This window comes from Leucoraja erinacea, chromosome 17, assembly GCF_028641065.1.
Source record: "Leucoraja erinacea ecotype New England chromosome 17, Leri_hhj_1, whole genome shotgun sequence".
Taxonomy (NCBI): Eukaryota; Metazoa; Chordata; class Chondrichthyes; order Rajiformes; family Rajidae; genus Leucoraja; species Leucoraja erinaceus.
Genome location: NC_073393.1, coordinates 8,794,615 through 8,822,521, shown reverse-complemented (window position 1 = coordinate 8,822,521; position 27,907 = coordinate 8,794,615). Strand labels below are relative to the sequence as shown.

The window sequence follows — 27,907 nt, the reverse complement described above, 5'->3', positions numbered from 1 at the left end:
TTCCCACAATGCAACACACCAGAACCGCACCATGAGCTGCCTCTGCCAGTCGCCAGGACTACATTCTCCACAATCCAATGCGCCAGACCCAACCCATTGCCTCCCAGGAGGGAAGTTTAAAGCCTAAAGCTACAGGTAATGGTGTTACTAACACTGGCAGCTCACTTTGTATCTGGCTGGGGTTAAATTATTGTCATCACCCATCTAATTATACCACTTTGCCATGTTTATGACTTTCTCTGTAATTAACAAACATTGAAAAATATGTTTAGAGCTATAGGGAGGTTTCACGGCAGTCGGGTCACGACCCATGACCCGTACTGTTGCTACGCTACGCCAACTGGAGTACACGCGATGAACTGCAGGTAAGCACTGACCATTGTTTCCAGCGTAGCGGGCCTGTTAAAACCCGCCGAAATTGTCAATTTTTGCGCTGTAAATAATTATGGAAATCGGGATAAGCGTGAGAGACATTTAGCCTACTTCAGAATTCCAAAAGCGAGGAGAAATTACGGTAGATAGAGAGCTGAAGGGACAACAACAGCCAGAGTGCTAGGCGAACATTGGCCGTTTACTCACTGCATTTCATCAAGTAAGGTATTATTTGTGTTTTTTCTTGATTCCTTTGGCATCTAAAAAGTTTCAGAATGATAAATCTGGCTGTAATCTTTTTAAATCGCCCATTGTTCTCGTGGGTTTTTACATACAAAATGAAAACGCATCTGAAGAAAAATTTACAGCCAGATTTATCACTTCTGAGAATTTTTAGATACCAAAGGAATCATGAAAAAACACAAATAATGCCTTACTTGATGAAATGCAGTGAGCAAACGCGATAATTCCCAATATTTTCAATGTTTACCATGCACTTTAGCTGCTGTAGTCCCTTCAGTTCTCGCTTCTCTATACCTTTATTTCGCTTCACTTTTGGAATTCTAAAGTTGGGTACATGTCTCTCACACTTACCCCGACTCCCACAATTTATTTCAGTGCAAAAATTCAACATTTTGGCGGGTTTTAACAGGTGGGAAAGTACGTGTTTCTAGCATTAATAACATATACCGGAAGTGATGGATGTCTTCCAGTTGGATTTAGCGGCTCCGTGCGTCGAGCCCTATGACCCAGTGACCTTCCGTGCAACCCCCCTATAGGGAGGTTTCACGGCAGTCGGGTCACGACCCATGACCCCTACTGTTGCTACGCAACTCCAACTGGAGTACACGTGATGAACTGCAGCTAAGCACTGACCATTGTTTCCAGCATAGCGAGCCCGTTAAAACCCGCAGAAATTGTCAATTTTTGCGCTGTAAATAATTATGGAAATCGTGATAAGCATGAGAGACATTTAGCCGCTGCTATGGTCAGGCAAACGCCTCCATTGCCATGCTGTGAGAACGGAGAGGTTGAGAAGAAGCTTCTTCCCAGAGGCCATTAGGACTGTAAACTCCTATCTCACCAGGGACTAACTTTACTGCACCACTCTACTACTTTTTTTTAAAATTGCTGTTTTTTTCCCTTTTTCCGCCCACAATATTTAATATGAAAAAGAATATGTGATTCTGTTACATTCTGTTTGTAGTTTGTTTGGTTGTTTGTTTGTTTGTCTGTTTTGCACAAAGTCTGCGAGCATTGCCACTTTTCATTTCACTGCACATCTCGTATGTGTATGTGACGAATAAACTTGACTTGACTTGAGTTGGCCTACTTCAGAATTCCAAAAGTGAGGAGAAATTACGGTAGATAGAAGCGAGTGCTGAAGGGACAACAACAGCCAGAGTGCTTGGCAAACATTGGCCGTTTGCTCACTGCATTTCATCAACTAAGGCATTATTTGTGTTTTTTCTTGATTCCTTTGGCATCTAAAACGTTTCAGAAGTGATAAATCTGGCTGTAAAATTTTTAAATCGCTCATGGTTCTCAAGTGGGGTTTTACATACAAAAAGAAAACGCCTCTGAAGCAAAATTTACAGCCAGATTTATCACTTCTAAGACTTTTTAGATACCAAAGGAATCAAGAAAAACCACAAATAATGCCTTCTTGTTGATGAAATGCAGTGAGCAAACGCAATAATTTCCAATATTTTCAATTCCGATATCTGCACGGCCAATGTTCGCCAAGCACTTTAGCTGTTGTTGTCCCTTCAGTTCTCACTTCTCTTTACCTTCATTTCGCTTCATGTTTGGAATTCTGAAGTTGGGTACATGTCTCTCACACTTACCCCGACTTCCACAATTTTTTACAGTTCAAAAATTCAACATTTTGGCAGTTTTTAACAGGTAGGAATACGCGTTTCTTGCATTAATAACATATACCGGAAGTTACGGATGTCCTCCAGATGGATTGAGCGGCTCCGTGCGTCAAGCCCTATAACCCAGTGACCTTACATGCACATCCCCTATTAACAGTTAAAAGCTGCAAGTAAGAATTTCATTGTTCTGTTTGGGACATATGACTATAAAACTTCTGAAGAAGGGTCTTGCTTGACCTGAAAAGTCACCCATTCCTTCTCTCTCGAGATGCTGCCTGTCCCGCTGGGTTACTCCAGCTTTTTGTGTCTATCTTCTGACAATAAAACACTATTGACTCTTGATCATGGAGAATCAAGGAACTACAGATGTTGGTTAATACACAAAAGGACATAAAATGCTGGAGTACCTCAGCAGGCCAGAGAATTCCACAGATTCACAACTCTCTGCGTGAAAATGTTTTTCCTCATCTCAGTCCTAAATGGTCTACTCCTTATTCTTAAACTGTGACCCCTGGTTCTGGACTCCCCCAACATCGGGAACATTTTTCCTACATATAGCCTGTTCAATCCTTTAAGAAGTTTTAATAAGATGCCCTCTCATCCTTCTAAATTCCAGTGAATACAAGCCCAGTCGACCCATTCTTTCATCATATGTCAGTCCCGCCATCCCAGGAATTAATCTGGTGAACCTATGCTGTATTCCCTCAAAAGCAATAATGTCCTTCCTCAAATTAGGAGACAAAAATTGCCACACCAGAGCCATGTACAACTGCAGCAGGACCTCCTTGCCCTCAAACTCAAATCCTCTCACAATGACAGCTATCACGCCATTAGCTTTCTTCACTGCCTGCTGTACCTGCATGCTGCTTCTCCCCCAATTGAATTTCGTCTTCTTGCGTACGGCGTGCACGGCCTAAAGTTGTAGGACAACTTGTTCTATTTGATCTTACTTGATTGTGCACGCCAGGTTGATTGCATTCGTCGAAACAGGGCGGACCACGTGAAGGTTGCAATCTCCCACCCCACCTGCATGCTTACTTACAGTGACTGATGTACAAGCACCACCCCTTTCCCTAATCTGACACCTTTCTGCCTTCCTGTTCTTGCCACCAAAGTGGATAACCTCACATTTATCCACATTATACTGCATATGATGACTGTTGGCAGATCAATTTTGCTCCTGGGGTAAAACAAAGTTCTATCATATCATATTGTGTCGAAAATATGGTAGTGGGTGGGGGAGGAGTGAACTGGAAACTGACCATTTATAGAATCTATGAAATTATTTTACTCCCGTCGCTCTGCTTTGACTATAACCATTGTAATAAAATATAAGTATAACTTCTTAGTTTTAAATGACACCATTGCACTCGACCATTTTTATTAAATGACTTCAATGGATAGTTTGCAAGTAGGTGCATGACCACTGGAGGGCAACATGCACCAATCTTACAACTATTTCCATTGCATTTGGGTTGGAAACAATTGAAATACGTTTATAACATTGGATACTAATGTGTATGCCTTAACAATTATCTTTCATTTAAAAGCAATTTCTCCTTTTCTGTGATATTGTGCATAATCTAGGAGTCAGATGACCAATGCCACCCTGGACAATACACCATAACATGTGAAAGAAAGACCTACCAGGACCTTTAACTGAAGGTCCCTCCAGCCCACACAGGGTAAGTTCATTCTCTGTGTGATGCATCGGCATGCAGTGTAGGGTCGTATGTTGTTTCTTTCAGTTTGGAATCTGAGAAAGATGCATCTTTGTGCTGACCTTTTTACATCTGCATAACAATTCCAGGGCAATATGTTTATATGAAAGTCAAGGTCAATATTAGGCTGAGTTTCCTCATCTCAGAACCACTTTGGGCTGCTGCTGCTGCTGATCTCTGCCATGTCCCACAATTGCATCCTCCTACTTTCCTCTTCCTACTGAGGTACCTAGGTTCTCTCCAGCTCTGTTTACCTTTTCCTCTCTTCTCCACCCAATGTTACCTAGATTTGTTAGCACACCCCCATTTGCACTCCCACCCACCTAGTTCTTTCTGTCCAACACTGACATTCATAGCAAAAGGATTTGAGTATAGGAGCAGGGAGGTTCTACTGCAGTTGTACAGGGTCTTGGTGAGACCACACTTGGAGTATTGTGTACAGTTTTGGTCTCCTAATCTGAGAAAATACATTCTCGCCATAGAGGGAGTACAGAGAAGGTTCACCAGACTGATTCCTGGGATGTCAGGATTTTCATATGAAGAAAGACTGGATAGACTCGGCTTGTACTCGCTAGAATTTAGAAGATTGAGGGGGGATCTTATAGAAACTTACAAAATTCTTAAGGGGTTGGACAGGTTAGATGCAGGAAGAGATGCAGGAAGATTGTTCCCGATGTTGGGGAAGTCCAGAACAAGGGGTCACAGTTTAAGGATAAGGGGGAAATCTTTTAGGACCGAGATGAGAAAAAAAAAATTCACGCAGAGAGTGGTGAGTCTGTGGAATTCTTTGCCACAGAAGGTAGTTGAGGCCAGTTCATTGGCTATATTTAAGAGGGAGTTAGATGTGGCCCTTGTGGCTAAAGGGATCAGGGGGTATGGAGAGAAGGCAGGTACAGGATACTGAGTTGGATGATCAGCCATGATCATATTGAATGGCGGTGCAGGCTCGAAGGGCCGAATGGCCTACTCCTGCACCTATTTTCTATGTTTCTATGTTTCTATACCTATCCACTTGGGTTTCTTCTCCCTTGGCCTCCTTTTATATCTCCATCTGCGTGTGATTCCATCTGTCTATCATTCATTCCTTTATCTGGTTCAACCCACCACCATCCAGCCTTCCTCCTCTCTTCACCTCACCTGATTCCCTCTGCACTTCAGCCCCCCACTTCACCGGGTTCCATCGATCACCTCTGTCTCATCCCTTCCTCTCATCTCTTTGTACTGGCTGCCTTCCCTCTATCCTCTCGATGTTGATGTAGGGTCTCGACCTGAAATATCAACCATCCCTTTGTCTCCCTGGATGCTGCTCCATCCGCTGACATCCTCAAATAGTATAGTGACATTGGTGAGGTTGGCAGGGGTGAGGTTAGTCTTTCCAAAGCAATTTCTGACATCAATTGTGGTAATTAATATCCATTTTCATAATAATCATAATCATAATTTATTAGCCAAGTATGTTTTGCAGCAAATGAGGAATTTGGGTTTGCCATACACTCATAACAAAAAAAGCAACAAGGCACACAACTACATAAAAATTTAACATAAACATCCACCACAGCGGCTCGTCCACATTCCACACTGTGATGGAAGGCAATAAAGTCTTATCTTCTTTCCATTTTTTCTCCCATTGTCACGGGAGTCGAACCATCAGCAGTCGGGGTGATCGAAGCTCGAAGCCGGCGATCGAAGCTCCCGCGATTGGGGCGTTCGAAGCTCTTGTGTCCTGGAGCTCACGAAGCCGGTCCCTAACCAGGGACCGCGAGCTCCACGATGTTAAAGTCCACAGGCTCCCGCGGTTGGAGAGCTGTTTGAGTTTGGGATTGGGTTCAGTTTGGGTTTATTTTGAAACATGATGAAAATTGAGAAGTACTAAAAATATTTCTATGGGCAAAGAAACAATATTGTACATGTATTTTATAGAGGTGGTGTTTCTGTTTATGATTCATAGGTTCATAAGTTATAGGTGCAGGATTAAGCCATTCGGCCCATCAAGTCTACGCTGCCATTTAATTATGGCTGATCTATCTTTCCCTCCCAAACCCATTCTCCTGCCTTCTCCCTGACACCCTCACAAATCAAGAAACTTTAGGCGAGGCTGTCCTTCACTTTAACTAAATGAAATACTCACTTCAATCAGAGAAAGGTTGAACAAGTTAGGGCTTTATTCTTTGGAGCGCAGAAGGTTAAGGGGGGACTTGATAGAGGTTTTTAAAATGATGAGAGGGATAGACAGAGTTGACATGGAAAAGCTTTTCCCACTGAGAGTAGGGAAGATTCAAACAAGGGGACATGACTTGAGAATTAAGGGACTGAAGTTTAGGGGTAACATGAGGGGGAACTTCTTTACTCAGAGAGTGGTGGCTGTGTGGAATGAGCTTCCAGTGAAGGTGGTGGAGGCAGGTTCGTTTTTATCATTTAAAAATAAATTGGATAGTTATATGGAAGGGAATGGAAGGTTATTGGTCTGAGCTCAGGTATATGGGACTAGGGGAGAATATGTGTTCGGCACGGACTAGAAGGGTCGAGATGGCCTGTTTCCGTGCTGTAATTGTTATATGGTTATATGGTTAATCAATATAATTTCAATATGCTCTGTTATTTTCAGTGATGTTAAATGAAAGCAGTAGTCTGTTCTTCCCCATTTACTAAGTCGCACTTAAAGTGACATGTCTCAACAGTGCATGGCAATGGCAATACTATGACAGACCAAGGCTTTGAAGGATTAAAGAAAGCTCTAGTATGTGACTTTGTGCTGAACTTCACTAACGTCAGCTTATTTCCTATAAAAGCTATTAATTGCTTCAGAGGATCCCTACAAGAGCTTTGCTAGTCAAGTGCATCAATGAAAATAAATTAGCACAGCTTCAGACAAGTCCGGGAGAGAAGTTAAAAGAATGGACTCCATTCTTGATATTAAAAATAAAACAATGATTGTCAAAGAATGCGTTCCAAAGGTACATGTGATCCTTCGTTGGTATTTTGCCAATTAATTAGGAAGTCATTATTATTTTGAAAATAAGCCCATTCAGACTGTGAACACTTCAGGAAGAGACGTTGTGAATTATACATTGTTATGGTTACAATCTATCAATTTAAGAGTATTGGCTTTGATGCCTCAAAAATTCGCAAAGGTTGAAAAAAATATATATCAACCCAGATTTATTATATTAACTCAAATAGAAAAGTGATGCATTGAGAATTTTCGCGACCTTTGCAAAGAAGAATTCAATTTTTGCTCCAAATTGCTTCTTCTGATGTAGACAAAAATGCTGTAAAAACTCAGCGGGCGAGGCAGCATCTATGGAGCAAAGGAAATAGGTGACGTTTCGAGTCGAGACCGTTCTTCAGACTGATGTGGAGGGGGGGGAGGGAAGGAGAAAGGAAGAGGCGGAGACAGTGGGCTGTGGGAGAGTTGGGAAGGGGAGGGGAAAGAAGGAGAAAACAGGGACTACCTGAAATTGAAGAAGTCAATGTTCATACCGCTGGGGTGTAAACTACCCAAGCGAAATATGAAGTGCTGCTCCTCCAATTTACGGTGGACCTCACTCTGGCTATGGAGGAGGCCCAGGACAGAAGAGTCGGATTTGGAATGGGAAGGGGAGATGAAGTGCTGAGCCACCGGGAGATCAGGTTGGTTATTGCGAACTGAGCGGAGGTGTTGGGCGAAGTGATCGCCAAGCCTACTCTTGGTCTCACCAATGTAGAGCAGCTGACATCTAGAGCAGCGGTTGCAATAGATGAGGTTGGAGGATGGAGTCAAGGGGGGAGGTAAAGCGACAAGTGTAGCATTTCCTGCGGTTGGAAGTGGAAGTGCCAGGAGAGGGGGTGGTTTGGGTGGGAAGCGACGAATTGACCAGGAAGTTACGGAGGGAGCGGTCTCTGTGGAAAGCCGAAAGGGGAGGAGATGGGAAATGTAGTCAGTGTTGGGATCCTGTTGGAGGTGGCGAAAATTGTCATGTGTTTCTACAGTATGTGATTTGGCTGCTGTATTACAGGGGTGAAACAGCAAACTCCAAGTGCTTTGGAAGGTTTTAAGATTTCAACAGATGCTATGTCTAATTTTTTATTTTATTTTCCATATTTCCAAGATGCAGAGTTAACAGATGAACATAAACTGGAAACAAAAAAATGCTCAAAATACTGATGTTAGACTGCATCTATTATCTGAGAAGTAGAAGAAATATAGTTATTTGTTTCTTTTATTAAACTGGTTTCATCACTAAACCTATTGCGTTACCAGAGGAAACGGGTCTCCTGCTGTTATTCCACTTGATGACCTAATAAGGTTCTAGTTTAGTTTAGTTCAGATATACAGTGTGGAAACAAACCCTTCAGCCTATCAGGACCGTGCCGACCAGCGATCCACGCACGCTAACGCTATCTTACACACACTACGATCAATTTACAATTATACCAAAGCCAACTAACGGACAAACCTGTACGTCTTTGCAGTGTGGGGGGGAAACCGGAGCACCCGGAGAAAACCCATGCAGGTCACGGGAAGAATGTACAGACTCCGTACAGAAAGCACCCGTAGTCGGGATCGAACCCGGGTCTCTGGCGCTGTAAGGCAGCAACTCTACCGTTTTGTTGGAATAAGTACATTTTGTGGCACTTTTGTGTTTGTCCTGGCAAAAGGATGGCACAGCGTTAGACCAGGGCATGTAGAGACCACTGACCCTTGAATGCCAAGCCGAACCATTTCACCGTTTGAAGTAGTGATGTCCAACCTTCATTTTAATCAATTAACCCCTTTCTCCCTGCCAACACCAGGGTACAAGTCGAGGCATAGAACATTTTTCCCTTTTTACAGACTCAGATTATATTATTTATTTTTCATTATATTATACAAAGGTAACAATGAGGCATTGCATGAGAGTGACCATTTTATTAGCAGCATCCGAAAAGGTCAAAAGACATTTGTAGTCATGATCGTCAATCAGTATCAAGCAGTAAAAAGGCAGTTAAATCAATATAATTGCGGTTGCAAAGGCTGCAATAATAATGCAGGACAACACAAGAAACTGTGAAACAAAGCAAAATTCTGTTACTATGCATGGTGCGGGCCTGGTGTGGATTGTTTGTTGACATTGGCTGGTTGTACACAAGACAGGCTGGGAGAGCTGCCAGTTCAATTACAGTAATTGGTCAATTTGTGTGTCAGTGGTATTCTGATAAATGATTTTCGATGGTGCAAATTTTTCAGCAGGCAAGTGTGCCATTAATAACTCCACCAGGCGGCAGTCTTTACTATTGCTGTTTCCCTCATTGTGCTCAACATGCCATTACCACTTATTACTCAATGCGCAGTTTAGTTTATTGTCACGTGTACTGAGGTACAGTGAAAAGCTTTTTTGTTGCGTGCTATCCAATCAGTGGAACGCCAATATGTGATTACAATCAAGCCATCCACAGCGTACTGGGAACAACTTTTATGGCAAGAATGTTACAATGGCCAATGGTTGCCCCTTAGGGTCTGATTAATTCTTACACGTCTCACCTTAAACGTTAGCTCCCTGGTTCTCGATTGTCAAATTATAGAAAGATGAGAGAGGGGGGTTCTAGCCCTGTTGCTGTGTTGAACAAAACCATGAGAGTCATTAACTTGGAGCAAAATTATAGTTTCACTCTGGTGTTTGGAACCCATTTAGGGTGGCACAGTGGCGCAGCAGTGGAGTTACTGTCTAACAGTGCCAGAGACCCGGGTTCGATCCCAACTACGGGTGCTGTCTGTTTGGAGTTTGTACATTCTCCCCCTGACCACTTGGTTTAGATCCTGATTCTGAGTGGTCTAGTTTCGTTCCACATTCCAAAGATGTGCAGGTTTGTAGGTTAATTGGCTTTGGTAAGCTGTATAAATTGTCCCTTGTGTGTAGGATAGTGGACCAGTGGATCAAAGGGCCTGTTTGCATGCTGTATCTATAAAGTGTAAAGTCCATGGGAGAAGTGTAGAGATACTTCTTCTGCTTGCAAAAGGCGTGTACAGACTAAAGTTGTAGGACAATTTGTTCTATTTGATCTTACTTGATTGTGCACGCCAGGTTGATTGCATTCGTCGAAACAGGGCGGACCACGTGAAGGTTGCAATCTCCCACCCCTAGAGATACTCATAATGGGACATTTTAACGTATTGAAAATGACTTCATATGAACCTTCATTTGGTATACATCACACAACGGCCTGCAAGCTGGCGTTGCAATGGAAATACCTACTAGACTCTGTTACCAGTAAGTAAAATCCACTAAGACAGCCAGACGGACGCCTTCTGTTACCATCACCGCCAAAATACACCAGTGGTGCGAGGTTACAGTGGAATATTATTCATATTAGCTGATGATTATTCTTACCACATCCCACATAAATGTGGCTGTAAAGATTTCCATTAGTGTTTGCAATTTTTGGAACAAAAGCTCATTTTAATTGTGCATTAAGGAAAACTTGGCTATTCAGTTGCTAAGCTGAGGGGAGATCTGCTTTTGAATGAGTAATTCCTACATATGAAAGATGGTGCGGCATAATTCTATGGATCATATCATAACTCCTAATAAACTCATTTAGTTTGACATTTTCATAATTATCAGATTTGCCAAGGTCTTTTCATATCATTATCTCACCAGTTCATTTGAAAGGGGGGGGGAAAAAAAAAACCAGAACGGTGAATAGCTTGGATCAAAATGTGATACTTTCACCCTTGGAGAATTTTGGCAGAAGATTAATGTGGCTGTTAATTGACAGGAAGTGGAAAAGGATCCAAAAGTGATATGGGCCTGACCTTCTGGGGTCACGGACTGTGAGGAAGGCTGTCAAAGTACACAGCAGGAGACGCAGTGGATCAGCTGCGGAAATGAACGGAGAAATGGCATATGGAATTGAATCCAAGCAAGTGTTGCATTACGGGAAGTCAAATGTAAGGGAAGAATATAGGAATAATGGCAAGAACCTCAGCAGGACTGCTGGAAAGACAGATGTTGGGACCCTAATCTATAACTCCCTGAAAATGACAACACAAGGAGATCGAGTGGTAAAGAAGCCGGCATGTTTGTCCTCATTGGTCAGGGCATTAAGTGTTAGAGTCAGGAAGTCAATATGCAGTTTTATAGGGACTTTAGTTACACCACGTTAGGACTATTGCATGCACTTCTGATCACCCCATTACAAGAAGGATGTGGAGGCTTTGGAAAGGGTGTGGAGTCAGTTTACCAGAATGGTACCTGGATTAGAAGGTTTCAGCTACGGGGAGAGGTTTGCCAGTCTTGGATTGTTTTCTCTGCAATGCAGAAGGTTGAGGGGAGATCTGATAGAAGTATATACAATTATGAGATGCTTGGACACAAAGTGCTGGAGTAACTCAGTGGGTCAGGCAACATCTCTGGAGAAAAAGGATGTGACGTTTTGGTTCGGGACCCTTCTTCAGACTGAAAGCATGGTGGAGGGGTGGGGGGGGGGGGGGGGGGGGGGGGGGGGGATTGAAGAGCTGGAGGTGAGAAAATGCAGCCACTTAAACTACATTATTATATTTGCCACCTCCACCACCCCTGGCAGCACGTTTCAAGACCCACCACCCCTTGTGTAAAAAAGCTGCCCTGCACATCTCATTTAAACTTTGCCTCCCTCACCTTAAAGCTGAAGAGGAAGATGAAGGTGATGGAAGCCATGCTGTAGACTGAATGGAAGAATGAGGAATCCATAGCCTGGCCACTTAGATAGGCATATGGTTATGCGGGGAAGGGAGAGATATGGATCGCGTACAGGGACTGGGGATTAGTTTAACTTGGTATCATATTCAGCATGGACATGTTGGCTAGAAGGGCCAAGGGAAAAGTATTATCTAGGGTCACAGGGGAAACTCCCACAATCCCACACTCTTCTTCAAAAAGAATTGAGGAAAGTGTTTTAGCCATGAAATTTCCCATCAGAAAGGTAACAAATCCACAAATCCTTTGATCTAAAGTTATTGACGGCCCCTATTTAAAAAGGGCACGGTCTAAATGTCATTTTCAAGTAGATTTACGGCTGAACAAGAGAAGAAATCACATCAAGGAGCAGAATGAGAGGCTAGGGCACTGCATTCTTCCAAGTCACTTTAACTGCGATTTTCTGAATTTGGTGAAACATCCAGGAACCTAGGATGTGGAGAAAGGTCTTGACCCAAAACGTCACCTATTCCTTTTCTCCAGGGATGCTGCCTGACACGCTGTATTACTCCAGCATTTTGTGTCTATCTTCGGCGAAAACCAGCAACTGCAGTTCCTTCCTACACACTTCCTTCAGTTCTTTTCCCTCTCTCTCCATCCCTCCTCCTCCTGGTTCTCGGACCAGTCTGACTGTCCCCCTGATTACATTTTATCTCTGTATGCTTTGTTGTCACCTTCTCCTAGCTAACAATGATCTATTCTACATTTTCCTTGAACCTCATCTCTTTAAACCCCTTTTTCACGGGGCGACTTGACGCAAGAGTTAACCAGAGTTGAACATCGTGGGAACCTCTTGCGATAACCGTACGGCATTCGTGGACCACCGTGGCGCTAACGGCAGGTACTCGTGTAACTTGGTGACTCGGGAGAAAATTCAAACAAGCTTGAATTTCTCCAAGAGTGACTTGTACACTTGTGGTTGAACATTGCAACATTATATGCACGTAGTGGCCAGTGCGATATCCGTACTGACTCTTGCGTGTACCGTGGGAACTCCTGCGAATGGTGAACCCGGAAGCTCGACAGAGGGGACAGAAGGTGAGTAAAAATTGTCTTATGTGGGATTGAATTTAAAAAATAAAGATTTGCATCCGCATATGGACATCAACTTATTCATGAGTTATGTTAATGAGATTCAAGAAAATAACTATAATCTTTAAAAGGAACTTTACTGAAAGGTCCCGCATTTTTATGGTCTGTGAGAAATTTTTCACATGTAGTTCTTTGAGAGATACAGCTCGGAGTCCTCGCCGACCAGCGATCGATGCCTTTCCGAAGCAGGGTCCGGAACGCTACCAATCAATGTTCTCCAGAGACCCGTGTAAAGGAGTGAACTGCACATGCTGGTTTAAAACGAAGACAGACACAAAAAGCTGGAGTAACTCAGCGAGTCAAGCAGCATCTCTGGAGAAAAATAGGTGATGTTTCGGGACGAGACGCATCTTCAGACTCAATTCCGATTAGGATGTCTGAAGAAGGGTTCCGATTCGAATCGCCACCTATACTTTTTCTCCAGAGATGCTGCCTGACCCGCTGACTTACTCCAGCTTTTTATGTTTTTCATCCCAGATCTGACTTACCTGCTGAGTTACACCAACATTTTGTGTCCGTGTTCACTATGAACATTGAATTATTTAATTTTAGGTAACTTACACTCTCTCTCTCCCCCGCCCACCCCCTCCTGCCCCCCCCCCCCCCCCCCCCATGCAGTAAATGTCGGTTAACCAGTCCAAGGTTTGCAACGCTGGTTCCCTCTTGGGATCACACCATCCCTAGCCAACAATTGGCTTATCAGGGAACCAAATATAGACATAAAGTGCTGGAGTGACTCAGTGGGTCATGCAGCATCTCTGGAGGAAAGGGTTAGGCGACATTTCGGGTTGGGACCCCTCTTCAAAATACCCTGCTGAGGCCATCTGTTGTTGGCCCTGATTTGTCCTGGTCTTTTCTTGCTTCCAGTTCCACCCTACAACCATCCCGAAGACGGGTCCTGACCAAAAATGGAATCTATTCCTTTTCTCTAGAGCTGCTGCCTGGCCCGCTGAGTTACTCCAGCATTTTGTATCTATATTCAGTGCAAACATACACAAACAATATGGGACACGTTTCTTTCAGCGTTTCATCGTTTCAACCAGAGATCCAATGGAACAGTTTGTGTACTCAGAACCAACTCTTGCAAAGGTGTTAACATCTTTAACCCATGTTTAGTCAAAAAGGAAAAGGAAATTGTACAAGCACTGGAAAAAAAAGAGAAAACCTTGGTTTGTTGTGATTAGGACATTATAACATAACAGAAAGTTCTAATTCCATGACAGTGACCACTTTGAACAACTGAATAAACAATGGATTATGATATTGGCCCTATTTTACAAGTCAATTTCATATTTACATCTATTCATATTTGTTGATAGCTGATACCTCGTAGAACAGAACATTACGTCCAAATGCTGTGATAAAAACTGATAAAGTGATTAATTGCTGATTAGTTGCAGAGAAAGCAGAGAGAGCATTAAATTACCAACAGAGTGATTGAATTATTTGTCAATTCAGTATTCTTTCATATGTCAAGAGGTATGCCCGAAGGAAATAATGATGAAACATTATGCAAATAAAATTAAAAGTATTTTGCCATTTTAGCATACGCAACATTTTCAAATGCGGCATTCGGCCCATTATCTATTAGGAAAGTAAATATAGATATAGAGAAAGTAGATACAGATATAGAGATATATCTATATAGGGTGGCAGGGTGGCGGAGTCGTTGAGTTGCTTCCTTACAGCGCCAGAGACCCGTGTTCGATCCCGACCATGGGTGCTGTCGGTACGGAGTTTGTACGTTCTCCCCGTGACCTGCATGGGTTTTCTCCGAGATCTTTGGTTTCCTCCCACACTCCAAAGACATACATGTTTGTAGGTTACATGGCTATTAACTATTTGTTCAAGTTCCTCTCTTGTGTGTAAAAAAAAAAAAAACCCCATCTGTGTAAAAATCTCCAGACAGTCTACAGGCCATCCCATAGAATTGGAGTTTCTTGTAATTTATCTTCATCCAGATTTATTATTGCCAAAGATTGTAACCCGCTTTCATGTCGGTCAGGAAATTATGATTCCATCATCTCCTGCCGAGATCCACAAATCCAAGCACAAAAGGAAGCTTATTCCTTGAGTAGAATTCTTTTGCTAAATATTAATTAAATCCAGCAATTCTTCAAATCAAGAGAACTCTTTGTCTCTCCTAGTTCAGCTTAGTTTAGAGATACAGCGTGGAAGCAAGGCCATCGAGTCCGCACCGATCAGCGATTCCCGCACATTAACACTATCCTACCCACACTAGGAACAATTTACACATACACCAAGCCAATTAACCTACATGCCTGTACATCTTTGGATTGTGGGAGGAAACCGAAGATCTCGGAGAAAACCCGTGTACCGAGAAAACTCAGTACAAAGATAGTCACAAAAAGCTGGAGTAGATCAGCGGATCAGACAGCATCTCTGAAGAAAAGGAATAGTTGGTGACATTTTGGGTGGAGATCCTTCTTCAGAATATGAAGAAGGGTCTCGACCTGAAACATCACCTATTCCTTTTCTCCAGAGATGCTGTCTGACCCGCTGAGTTACTCCAGCATTTTGTGACTATCTTCCAACTATTTGTTTTCGCTAATAATCTGATTATAGCTTTTTAAAAATGATAAATCTCCTATTTTAGCACATTCCGCTGCCTTTGTAAACCACAACTAACCTGACATTAGTCTGCAAATATGCCATTTTCTCTGTGCTATATCAGGACTTGAATTGTGATTTCTGGCTGAATACACATATTCGGCGAAAGCCAACATAACAGGACACTTGAGCTGATGAGAATAGACCCATTCACATGAATTGCTGGGTCAATAGCCTCAAACAGTAAAGACAACAAAATAAATCTTATAATCCCTCTTCACATATTTCATAATGTTTCCTTAATTATATTTAATAGTTGGCAGTCTCCTTTGTTGCCTTTCCAAGTTGTATATCTACAAAGTTATTTTGCTTCTCATTAGATGAATGACTGTTCAAATATTACAGAGGTGGGAGATGAAGAGGCAATGTGGAAGGTAGACCATGTTTTTATTAGAACAAAAAATGATAGAATGGATGCAATTATTATTTAATATCAACCGATTTATAGATTCACGAAACTGCAGATGCTGGTTTACAAAAAAGGACTCAAAGTGCTAAAGTATCTCATTGGGTCTCAGAAGTATCTCTGGGGAACATGGATATATGAGTGACGAAGAGTCCCGACCTGTAACGTCACCGATCCATGTTCTCCAGAAGAAAAGTTTCGACCCGAAACGTTGCCTATTTCCTTCGCTTCATAGATGCTGCTGCACCCGCTGAGTTTCTCCAGCATTTTTGTGTACCTTCTCCAGAGATGATGCCTGACTTGCTGAGTTACTCCAGCATTTTGTGTCTTTTCAACAGATTAATATTTTCGTTTGAATTATTTGAAGATATCCGAAAGATAAGCTGAATTATACTTGTAGGTGAAATGAGTTATTGCTGAAATGAGTTATTGGATATGCTTGGAGCTTACCTTGAAATTGCAAGCATAGCATAACACCACCATACCTCCTCAGAGAAGTTTTATTTTGAAGATTTATTTAGGCAGAATGCTCTGATAGTCTTTTTGGTAATGTTTGCTGCCAATTTCCACATATTCCAGTGCTGTGGTATTTTAATGAAAACAGTACTTATTTTTCAAAAGAAACTAAACTTTTGGGATTTCTTGAAAAAATTATCTGCTTCTCATTTAATGCCATTTATTACTCCAGAAACTTGGCATCTTTCTACAGCTACCTCTTCTCCACCTCCCAGTCTCCTATCTACCTTTAGTCTTAACTGGGGTTTCCTGCTATTAACTGTGGTCTTTGACTTTGTAGTCTCGAGTAACTTCCACAGAAGTTGTAGGCTATTGATATGGTTTGTGCAAGACTCATTCCACCTCCTTGATTTGCCACCCTTGTTCCCTGCCCACCTAGACTTACATTTTCCAGGGTTGTAAGGCTGAATACGCTGGCCTTCCCCACCCAAGAGGCAAATAGTGACATGTAGACCTAGCGATCTGTAAACTCAGAATCGTATATGTAAACAACCTTTTTTTTGTAAATTGTGTCAAGTGTGTGGGATAGAATTGTTGTACAGGGTGATTGCTGGTCGACGTGGACTTGGTGGGCCGAAGAGCCTGTTTCCTTGCTCTATCTCTAAAGTCTAAAGTCTATTATGGGTAGCAGAGCTGGCAAAGCTGCTGCCTCACAACTCCAGAGACCCAGATTTGATCCTAATCTCAGGTGCTCTCTGTGTGGAGCTTGCACGTTCTGCCTGCGACCATGTGGGTTTTCTCTAAGTGCTCTGGTTTTCTCTTGCATCCCAAAGACATGCAAGTTTGTAGGTTGATTGGCTGCTGTAAACTGCCCCAAGTGAGTGTGGGGAGTGAGAGAGTGGGATACCGTAGAACTAGTGTGAATAGGTGATCGATGGACTCAACGAGTCTCTCAGCGATCATCAGCGTGGACTCAGTGGGCCAAAGGGCCTGTTTCCATCGTGTATCTCTAAATAAGTAAAGAGACAGCTCTCAAGGTCTGCATTGAACTTTAATCCCTGGAGCCACAGCACAAGTTGTTGCACCACTGTGGCACAGTTGCATTGCAATGGACTCAATGATGAGCCCCCTGTAATGGCCCAAGGTCAGAAACCATGTCATCTAAGTTGAGTGCTGCCATACTTTTTTTTTGGGCCTGACTGTTTGTTTTGCAACTGCACCTTCACCACTGAACGCTTCACAGATATCACAGGCTTCTCTTCTTCTTCTTGCATATGGCGTGCACAGTCTAAAGTTGTAAAACAACTTCTTCTGTTTGATATTCTGTTTGTGCACGCCAGGTTGATTGCATTCGCCGAAACAGTGTGAAACACGTGAAGGTTGCAATCTCCCACCCCATATCACAGCCTTAAAGTTGACTATCCTTTTTGGGCATCACTTTCATTGCACAAATGTGTTTGGTGTAAGGAGTAATAAACAGGTTCTAGGGCACCATGTTAGAATAAAGGTGTTGCAAGCTGCAAAGGATACAGAGAAGATTTACAAGGATGTTGCCAGGGCTAGAGGGTCTGGGCCACAGGGAGAGGTTGAACAGGATGGGGCTCTATTCCTTGGAGCGCAGTAGGATGAGGGGTGATCTTATTGAGGTGTATAAAATCATGAGAGGAATAGATCAAGTAGATGCACAGTCTCTTGCCCAGAGTAGGTGAATCGAGGACCAGAGGACATAGGTTTAAGGTAAAGAGGAAAAGTTTTAATAAGAATCTGAGGGGTAACTTATTCACACAAAGGGTGGTGGGTGTATGGAACGAGCTGCCAGGGGAGGTAGTTGAGGCAGGGACTATCCCCACATTTAAGAAACAGTTAGACAGGGTACATGGATAGGACAATTTTGCAGTGATATGGGCCAAACGTTGGGCAGGTTCATGTAGCTGGGACATGTTGGCAAGTTGGGCTGAAGGGCCTGTTTCCACACTGTATCACTCTATAACTCTATGACTACATGCATAAAACATGCAGTGCAAGGTACATACATGAGCAATTCTGCTTCCACAAATTGGTTCCATTACCATTAATTAAACAAAGATAGATTTAAAGAAATTCAAATACAAATAGCTATTTATAAAAAAAAGTGTTGGAGTAACTCAGCAGGTCAAGCAGCATCCGTGAAGAGCATGGATAGGTGTCGTTTCGGGTCCGATCCCTTCTTCAGAAAAGATAGATTCATACCCAAGGATAGGCTATCATTGAAAGAAGAAACTTCTACTTGTTTATCCATATAGAACCTTCCCCCCTTTCTAGCCTTTCTCTCAGTTTAATTTAGCTTAGAGATATAGAGCGGAAACAGGCTCTTCGACCCAGTCCGCACCGACCAGCGATCCCAGCACATTAACACTAGCCTACACATACTAAGGATAATTTACACCTATATTAAGTCAATTAACGTACAAATCTGTACGTCTTTGGAGTGTGGAAGGAACCCGAAGTTCTCGGAGAAAACACACACGGTCACGGGGAGACTACAAACTCCGTACAAACAAGCACCCGTAGTCTGGATTGAACCCGGCTGGGCAATTTTAGTTTAGAAATACAGCATGGAAACAGGCCCCTCGGAGCTCTGAGTCCACACAGCCATTAATCACCCGTTCACACTAGTTCTAGATTATCCCATTTTCTCAACCATTTCCGGCACATTTTCAACAATTTTACAAAAGCCAATTAACCTACGGAACGGCACGTCTTTGGGATGTGGGAGGAGACCGGAGCACCTGGAGGAAACCCATGCAGTCACAGGGAGAACGTGCAAACTCCACACTGACAGCACCCGAGGTTATGTTAGAATCCGGGTGTCTGGCGCTGTAAGGAAGCAGCTCTACCGGCTGTGCTACCATGCTGCCCTTAAAGTGGGAGGAGGGGTAACAGTTCTTTGAAAGTCGTTACTCAAAGAGTCATACAAAATTGAAACTGGCACCTTCCTCCCAGCTTGCCCATGCTGACGCAGGTGCCTCATGTACAGTAGTCCCACTTCTCACATTTGGCCCATATCCTTCTAAATCCTTCCTCTCCACGCACCTGTCCAAATGTCTTCTAACTCACTTCATTTCTTTTCTCCACTCATTCAAAAGGTTTGCTGTGCTTGTGCAATGTGCACGAGGATTACACACTACCCTTGCTGAACCATTGAAGCCAAACTTCATGCAAAAATATTACTTTGCATTGACCTTGGCGCCATCTTTACAATAATCGTGAAATCGACCTTGCAGTGAGCACAATCTGTTTTAGTTTTTTTGTTAACTTAAACTACAAGATAAATGAGCTGTACTGGCAAATGAATTGTTACTTTTAACTTACATAAATCATGTATATCAGTAGCCTTACTTATGGAAACCATGAAGTCCTTGAATTGAAAATCAATTGGATAAAATGAAAAAGAGTTTATGAACAGAATTGAAAAAAAACATTTCTTAAAAAGTGTGAGTTGATTACTGCCAACACTTGCTTTAGACTTTAGGGACACAATGTGGAAACAGTCTCTTCGGCCCATCGAGTCCACGCTGGCCAGCGATCAGCCTGTAGTATCCTCCATACTAGGGACAATTTCCAATTTTACTAAAGCCAATTAACCTACATACTTGTACGTTTTTTTGGAGTGTGGGAGGAAACTGGAGCACCCGGAGAAAATCCACACGGTCAGATGGTCTAAAGTCTGCAAGTAGTCAGGATTGAATCAGGGACTCTGGTGCTGTAAGACAGCAACTCTACTGCTGCACCACTGTGTTGCATTTTACCTTTAATTTAAATGTCGGTGGGCACATTCATATGAACAGGGTCAGACTAGATCCACCAGCCATATCTGGCATTAACAGGAGGGGGCAGATATGGCCTTTCAACTCATCAAGATTCGTCAAGATCATCTAGAAACCTCAGCTAGCCATTAGCACATTCCAGATTATGCACACTCCACCCGTAAAACACATTTGTTTCAGCAAGCAAGAACATCCTTGATAATTCTTCTACCATGATCACTCCTCCAGAAATTAAACCATGGAATATGACCAAATAAGATCAAGTAAATCAAAAGGCTACTCACTGAAATCCTTCAAAGCAAATTTTTATTTTTTGTAATTTCTGAACAAACCCAACTATAACCACAGTATTAAATGTTTCTTTAAAAATATTTTTTTTTGATCGATTGAAAGATACAACAGGTCCTTTGACCCACTGAGTACATACTGACCATTGATCACCTTTTTATACTAGTTCTACATTATTCCTCTTTTGCATTCAAGTTGAAAAATGTTTTATCAGAATGAATGAAAGCGTCTACATTTCTTTTAATAAAGTAGCTTCTGGCATCATATTTACCTTTGTGGTCTTAACTCATCATCTCCTCAAATTAGTTAGGTGGTTGCTGTGGGTAACAAACCAATTAATATTTCTATCTAATCTTAACTGAAATTCTTTGTATGTATCTCCAATAGCAACATAGAAAACAGAAAAAAAAAAACGAAAGGAAGAGAGAGATTTAATTGAATGTTTCTCTCAAAAGCAACAACCAAATATATTACAATAATAATAATCAAACGTGTTTTAAAAACGTTTTTGTTTTAGAAGCACATAGCGCTGCCTTTGTGAAATAAGCACCTTTGTGTCACAAAGAATGAGCAAGGTAACAATGTCAAAGTAAAGGGGTCTACTCCCTTGACAACCCCAAACCCCATTAGATTTATCCCCATGGTAACGCTAGCCTCTCCCTACTAGATATGTTTTCTTTGTCCTATCCATCCATCCCCATTCTCACTGCAGCATAAAACTTACTTCTTTTCTCTCTTTCCCAATTTGACAGAAGATCTTCGACCTGAAATGTTGACCTTTTTTAGTTTTGTTTGGTTTAGTTTAAAGGTACAGCGCGGAAATGGGCCCTTCTGCCCAACAAATCTGCACCATCCAGCGATCCCCGCACACTACTGTATCCTACACACAGACACAGGGGACAATTTTTACATTTACTCCATGCCAATTAATCTACAAACCTGTACGTCTTTGGAGTGTGGGGGAAAACGGAAGATCTCGGACAAAACCCACGCAGGTTATAGGGGGGAATGTACAAACTCAGTACAGGCAGCACCCTTGGGCCGGATTGAACCCCTGTCATAGAAACATAGAAAATAGGTGCAGGAGTAGGCCATTCGGCCTTTCGATCCTGCACCGCCATTCGATATGATCATGGCTGATCATCCAACTCGGTATCCCATCCCTGCCTTCTCTCCATACCCCCGGATCCCTTTAGCCACAAGGGCCACATCGAACTCCCTCTTAAATATAGCCAATGAACTGGCCTCAACTACCTTCTGTGGCAAAGAATTCCACAGATTCACCACTCTCTGTGTAAAAAATGATTTTCTCATCTCGGTCCTAAAAGACTTCCCTCTTATCCTTAAACTGTGACCGCTAGTTCTGGACTTCCCCAACATCGGGAACAATCTTCCTGCATCTAGCCTGTCCAACCCCTTAAGCATTTTGTAAGTTTCTATAAGATCCCCCCTCAATCTTCTGAATTCCAGCGTGTACAAGCCGAGTCTATCCAGTCTTTCTTCATATGAAAGTCCTGTCATCCCAGGAATCAGTCTGGTGAACCTTCTCTGTACTCCTTCTATGGCAAGAATGACTTTCCTCAGATTAGGAGACCAAAACTGTACGCAATACTCCAGGTGTGGTCTCACCAAGACCCTGTACAACTGCAGTAGAACCTCCCTGCTCTTATACTCAAATCCTTTTGCTATGAATGCTAACATGCCATTTGCTTTCTTCACTGCTGGTGCTGTAAGGCAGTAGCTCTACCACTGCGCCACCGTGCTGCCCTTTTTTTATTTTGGCAGATGTTGGTTGATGTGCTGAATGTTTTTAGTATGTTGGTTTTAATCCCTGTTTACTGGTAGCATAGGCTGTGAGGGCAGGTATTGAGGGGGGTGGTTCTGGGACCCCAGAACTAACTGTTGAGCCTTCCCAAGGTGTCGTGGGCCTAACTCAATAAAACACCAGTGAAGGGAGGTGCCCACTTGATAACCCCAATGATATACTGGCATCTGCACACCCAGCTTTTGTTGTCCCACCGTTTAACTGTGTTAAATTCTCTTAGATTCTCATGTGTCATTGGGATTGGGATTCTTGGTTAAACATTTAGCCTGTGTGTTTGTTAACATGTAGATAGCTTATTACTGAATATTGAGTTAGTTGTGGTCATACAACATAAAGGGCCTGTCCCACGAGCATGCGACTCCATGCGGCAAGCGCGACCCAACGTGGTCGCTTGAGCCGTACGGCCTCGCGGGGCTGGTTCCACTTCGATCACCGGAGCCATATGGAGTTGTGCGGAGCTGGTCCTGACATCGAAAATTGACCGTGTTCAAATATTCCGCCCGCAGCCGCCTCAACTCGTACGCACCGCCGCGACGGGCATATGCAGCGCCTTGACGCCGTATGCAGCGTCTTGACGGCGTACGTCACGCGCGAACTTCCCGTGGACATCGTTCGAACTTCACGTCACTCATTCGACCTCCGCGCGGCCCCCGCTTCCGGTTTGGTCGCGCTTGCCGCATGCAGGTCGCATGCTCGAGGGACAGGCCCTTAAGTGTGTATAGGTCGTCTTTAGATGCTTGGTTTTTTTTGATTGGGCACTTATCCTGGTGTTATAGCACAAGTACATTGCGTTTTAACAGTAATTTAGTCTGTATGTACATAGCCCTTTAACATGTCAAGCTACTAAATCACTATGTCAGAATCATAGGTAGACAAAAATGTTGGAGAAACCCAGCAGGTGAGGCAGGATCTATGGAGCAAAGGAATGGGTGACGTTTCGATTCTGAAGAAGGGTCTCGGCCCGAAACGTCACCCATTCCTCCGTCCCATAGATGCTGCCTCACCCGCTGAGTTGTTCTCGATTGTTCCAGCGTCTGCAGTTCCTTCCTAAACATGTCAGAAACATGTTCGATGGGGTTTTTCCACCTTTTACCTTTAAACTAAACATAAAATGCTTCAACTTTTTTGTTATCTAAAAAGAGAATTTTAGTGACAAGATGAACTATTATTAAAATAAATAGATCCTTTTAAAATGCCATACCAATCCGTTTTTGAAAGAATCATGCAGGCCATAGAGATGTCCAGTATAAATAAACCTAATTTGGAAAAAATTATATTGAGATGCATTTTCCACTTCCAGAGATTTGATTTATTCCGGTACAATGTTGTTTCAGTCATGGTAACGGATTAGATCTTGATCAAATGTTGACATTATTTTGTCTTTTATTCTTAGAATGCTTTTGTTCATTTGAAAAACTGTGGCGCAGTCAAAATAGCTACAAAGTCTGGTACCAAAAGTGTCCAATCTGACATTTTAACCCTGAATCTCACACCAATGAAAATTAAACCACCAAATTAAATTATAGTAAAGTCCTGTCTAACCGGGCAAGATATTTTCTTCTGTTAATGACTCCCAACATGTCAAATTCAGCAGTTGAAAAATATTTTTTTACTTGCTTTATAATATTAAAAAATGTAAAACAGCAAAGCAGTCTTGGTTTGGAAATGTGCTCAGTAGATTTATTGCTTTGCCTGGTTTACAATGGAGATATTAACTCATTTAGTTTAGAAATAACTGACATCTTTGGTAAAACTGTGGAATTTCAGATAAGTTGCATGTTCTTAAACTTGAAGCACGTGTAGTAATTTTCAGCATGAGATAATAAGGGTCTTGACCCAAAACTTGACCCAAAACCTTCTATCCCCAGGTGCTGCCTGTCCTGCTGAGTTTCTCCGGCTTTTTGTGTCTATCTTCGAGATAAGCATTATTTGTAAAACAATCACAGATCATCAATGGGTATTTTTTCGGGCCCTTTAGATGTTGATCCTTTCCCCTTAAATGAACAAACAATAAATGTGAATTGGAAGCTCATTTCAAATTAACAAAACAAATGCAGCTGGTTGTAGTAAATAGATATTTACCTCAAACTTCTGTAATTTATTTGACAGAAAAAGCCAGGGTGCTAATTATTCAGCTTGAAGTCTTGATGATTAACATCAGTCCATTCTACTGACTGACGCATTGCATCAAATCTGGAGCTCTTGGGCTTGTGTTGTGAGGTTCTTTTCCCTCTGAAGAGAAGAAGGGCTTGGTCATCTACGTAACTCTGCTGAGCGCAGCTGTTGGTGGCTTTGCTGCTGCAAGCTGCAATTTTGAGCACAACTCTATGAAGGCCTGTCATCATGACAGCAGCCATTTTAGTTTTTCCAGCTGAGTAAGCCAGAACACCAGGCTAATTGAGATGTAGCTGTCATATATGGCCAGTATGTAAGTTATCTTGGGGTAACACGGTGGTGCAGCGGTTGAGTTGCTGTCTTATAGCACCAGAGACCCTTGTTCAATCCTGACTACGGGTGCTGTCTGTATGGTGTTTGTACGTTCTCCCTGTGACCACATGGGTTTTCTCTGGTTTCCTCCCTCACTCCAAAGATGTAAATTGTCCTTGGTGTGTAGGATAGTGCTAGTGTACAGGGATTGCTGGTCAACGTGGACTCAGTGAACCGAAGGGCCTGATTCCGCGCTGTATCACTAAATCTTAATGAGAGAGATTATTTTCAATTTTAGATATATAACACACACACATCGATTACAAACTCTCACATCGGTGTTTATTTCGCATATACCCAACCTTTCATTATTGATACAATTTTTCAAATCTATCTATATAATATTAAAACTGTGTGTGTGTGTGTGTGTGTGTTTCTGCCTGTCTTGTGGTTGCCAGCCTGTGGGTGCCAGCCTTTGATTCGTTGATACGCCAACACCAGACCCACAAACATCCGCACTGCTGAGTGCTCGAATCTTCAGTTGGAGGACCACGTCTCCCGTGCGGGCTATGGGTAGGGAACGGCTGCATTGGGGGAGTAGACCCAACGGGTCTGCACTTGGTCTAGTATAATATTAAAACTCTGTGGCTGGCTGGCTGTGTGTGTTTCTGCCTGACTTGTGGGTGCCAGCCTTTGATTCGTGCCTTTGATTCGTTGCTACGTCAACACTAGACTCAGAAACTCCCAGATTTTTTCCATTTCGGTAGAGATTTCACTTTTAATTCCAAGTATCCACTCCTCATTAAATTTTGTCGTGTTTATGTACACATTTTTAATAAAATCCTTCTCCCCCCCCACTCACTCATTTTGTCGCCTCCTGCTGGCCAGCCAGCGACCACGGCTGCTGGCGCCCGCTTCTCGCCTCAAAGACGCCATTTAAAAACAGCCGCACTGTTGAGTCATGAACGGCTTGAGTTGGAGGACCACGTCTCCCGTGGGGGCTACGGGTAGGGAACGGCTGCGTTGGGGGAGCAGACCCAACGGGTCTGCACTTGGTCTAGTATACAATAAAAATACGTTTGCATATAAAAAAAAAAGACAAAGTGCTGGACTAACTCAGTGGTTCACGCAGCATCTCTGGAGAACATGGACAGACCGGAAAAGTCATGTGTACATGTTCTCCAGAGAGGCTGCCTGACCTGCTGATTACTCCAGCACTGTTTGTCTTGTTTTGCTAACCAGCATCTGCAGTTCATTGCATCCATGTTTCCTCCATATGTTTGCATATCTTCTGCGTGTAAATGATCAACAAAAGAAGTACAAAGATATATTCATCTCTAAAAAAAGGAAATTGTGTTTAATTTTCACTGACACATCTAAATCAACATCCAACATGAGATTTAAATGGCAATGACAATACTGTTTATTCAACCTTTTCTCATTGTGCAACATGGTAGGATTGAGGGTTCATAAGTTGTAGGTGCAGAATTGGGCCATTCAGCCCATCAAGTCTACTCCGCCATTTAATCATGGCTGATCTCTTGTGCTTCCTTATCTATGGATTTTTGTTTTCATTTTTTTTTTGTCTTTGTGTCCAATTTTTCCTCCAAGTTTCCATGTAACTCACTCGAACTTATGGCTATTTTTACGAGCAGAAACATTTGTAATGAGATCAAATTTTAGAACAAATCTTCCATATCAAGGCACCAATGCAAATGCATCAGGCACTGTGCGTGTTCACATCCCTCTTTGCCCAAAGTACTCCATTTATTATGGAGGAAGGAACTGCAGGTGCTGGTTTAAACTGAAGATAGATACAAAACTCTGGAGTAACTCAGCAGGTCAGACAGCATCTCTGAAGAAAAGGGATAGGAGATGTTTCGGGATGAGACCCTTCTTCAAAATCATTTATTAATTTGCTATTCAAAAATTGCATACACTTACAGTGAAATTTATTTTAATTGCTAACTTATGCTTATTTATTCACAATGTGATTTGAGATCTGTATAAATTATCCTCTTTGACTAAATTCATTCAGATCACATCACATAATGTAGATGATGATACGCAGGAGAAACAAGAGATCTATTAATTGTTATTTTTGTATCTAGGATGTGACAAGGAATCTCAAACGTGATGTGGGGGAGGAAGGAATGGTGTGGATTCTACAACCAGGGCTTCTCTGAACTTTGAAAAGTTAACCCGTCTTTTTTTAACGGATGTGTTTTGATGCAATTAAATAATCCTGTATTTGTGGGTGGCACAGTGGTGCAGCGGTAGAGTTGCTGCATTATAGCACCAGAGACCCAAGTACGATACTGACTACTGGTGCTGTCTGTCCAGAGTTTGTACCAGGCACGTGCGGTGAGCAATTACTCAGGGTAGGCAGTCAGTCGACTTTAAAAAAAATCTTAAACCGCGCACGCACAGATTGTTCTCCTCTCCGTAAAAATAAAAAATAAAAATAAAGAAAGTAACAATTCAATTTGCCCAAGGCTTCCAAATCTCGTTCATTCTGAATTACTGAATGGGTGGGGGGTGGAGGATGATGGCAGGTGGAGAGATGGTGGGAAAAATGGGAGCACACCGGGACAAGTTGAATCAGTTGTCATCTTATTGAATGACAATAATGAATGAATAGGTTTATACTAATACTAATTCAAGGGACTAATTGGGGGGAGAGCTTTCACAGCGTGTGGAGAGTCTGACCAGGGGTAAAGTTGCGGGGAAGGCAGGAGCATTGAGAAGAAGGGGGTCGGGGATCATGCTAATAACCCACTCACTCACCGCTGCCACGGCCCTCCGGGCGTGGAGCCACCATATTGCGGCCAGGGAGGGAAGCAGCTCGGGTGGCTGCGAACGGCCGCCGGGACTGGACAGCAGAACTGGCCGCCACTTCAGCGCCTTCTGCTGGCCCGCTCACCACTGCCAGTGCTCTCCGTCTGAACATCTCTCACCTGCCGCTCGCCGGCTTCGCTCATGTCAGCCGCTTCCTGCAAATCCTTAAATTCACACAGCTGAGTAACCTCAATTGGTCCTTTGTCGGAATTTCAGGATTTGCGGGAAGCGGCTGAAATGAGTGAGGCCGGCGAGCGACAGGAGAGAGGTTTTCAGACGGAGAGCATTGCCAGAGGTGAGCGGGGGCCAGCAGAAGGGGCTGTCTGGCTCCGGTGGCTGCTCGCCCGAGCTAATTCACTCCCCGGCCACAATGCGGTGGCTCCGTGCTCGGAGCGTCGCAAGTGGGTTACTAGCATGATCCCCGTCCCCCTCCTTCTCAACACTCCTGCCCTCCCCGTAACTTTACCGCGGGCC

General features: G+C 42.9%; 1 long non-coding RNA gene across 2 annotated transcripts; it reads left to right on the top strand.

The window, feature by feature from the left end:
• Positions 1 to 22: 22 nt before the first annotated feature.
• On the top strand, positions 23 to 27,147 carry LOC129705056 (uncharacterized). 2 transcript variants are annotated; one of them, XR_008724846.1, is made up of 4 exons: positions 23 to 365; positions 3,837 to 3,934; positions 6,778 to 6,924; positions 8,059 to 11,314. It is a non-coding gene; the product is annotated as an uncharacterized LOC129705056 (long non-coding RNA). The 2 variants fall into 2 exon arrangements; XR_008724845.1 differs by lacking the exon at positions 8,059 to 11,314 and adding an exon at positions 26,707 to 27,147 and having other exon boundaries at positions 25 to 365.
• The last annotated feature ends 760 nt before the right edge of the window (positions 27,148 to 27,907 follow it).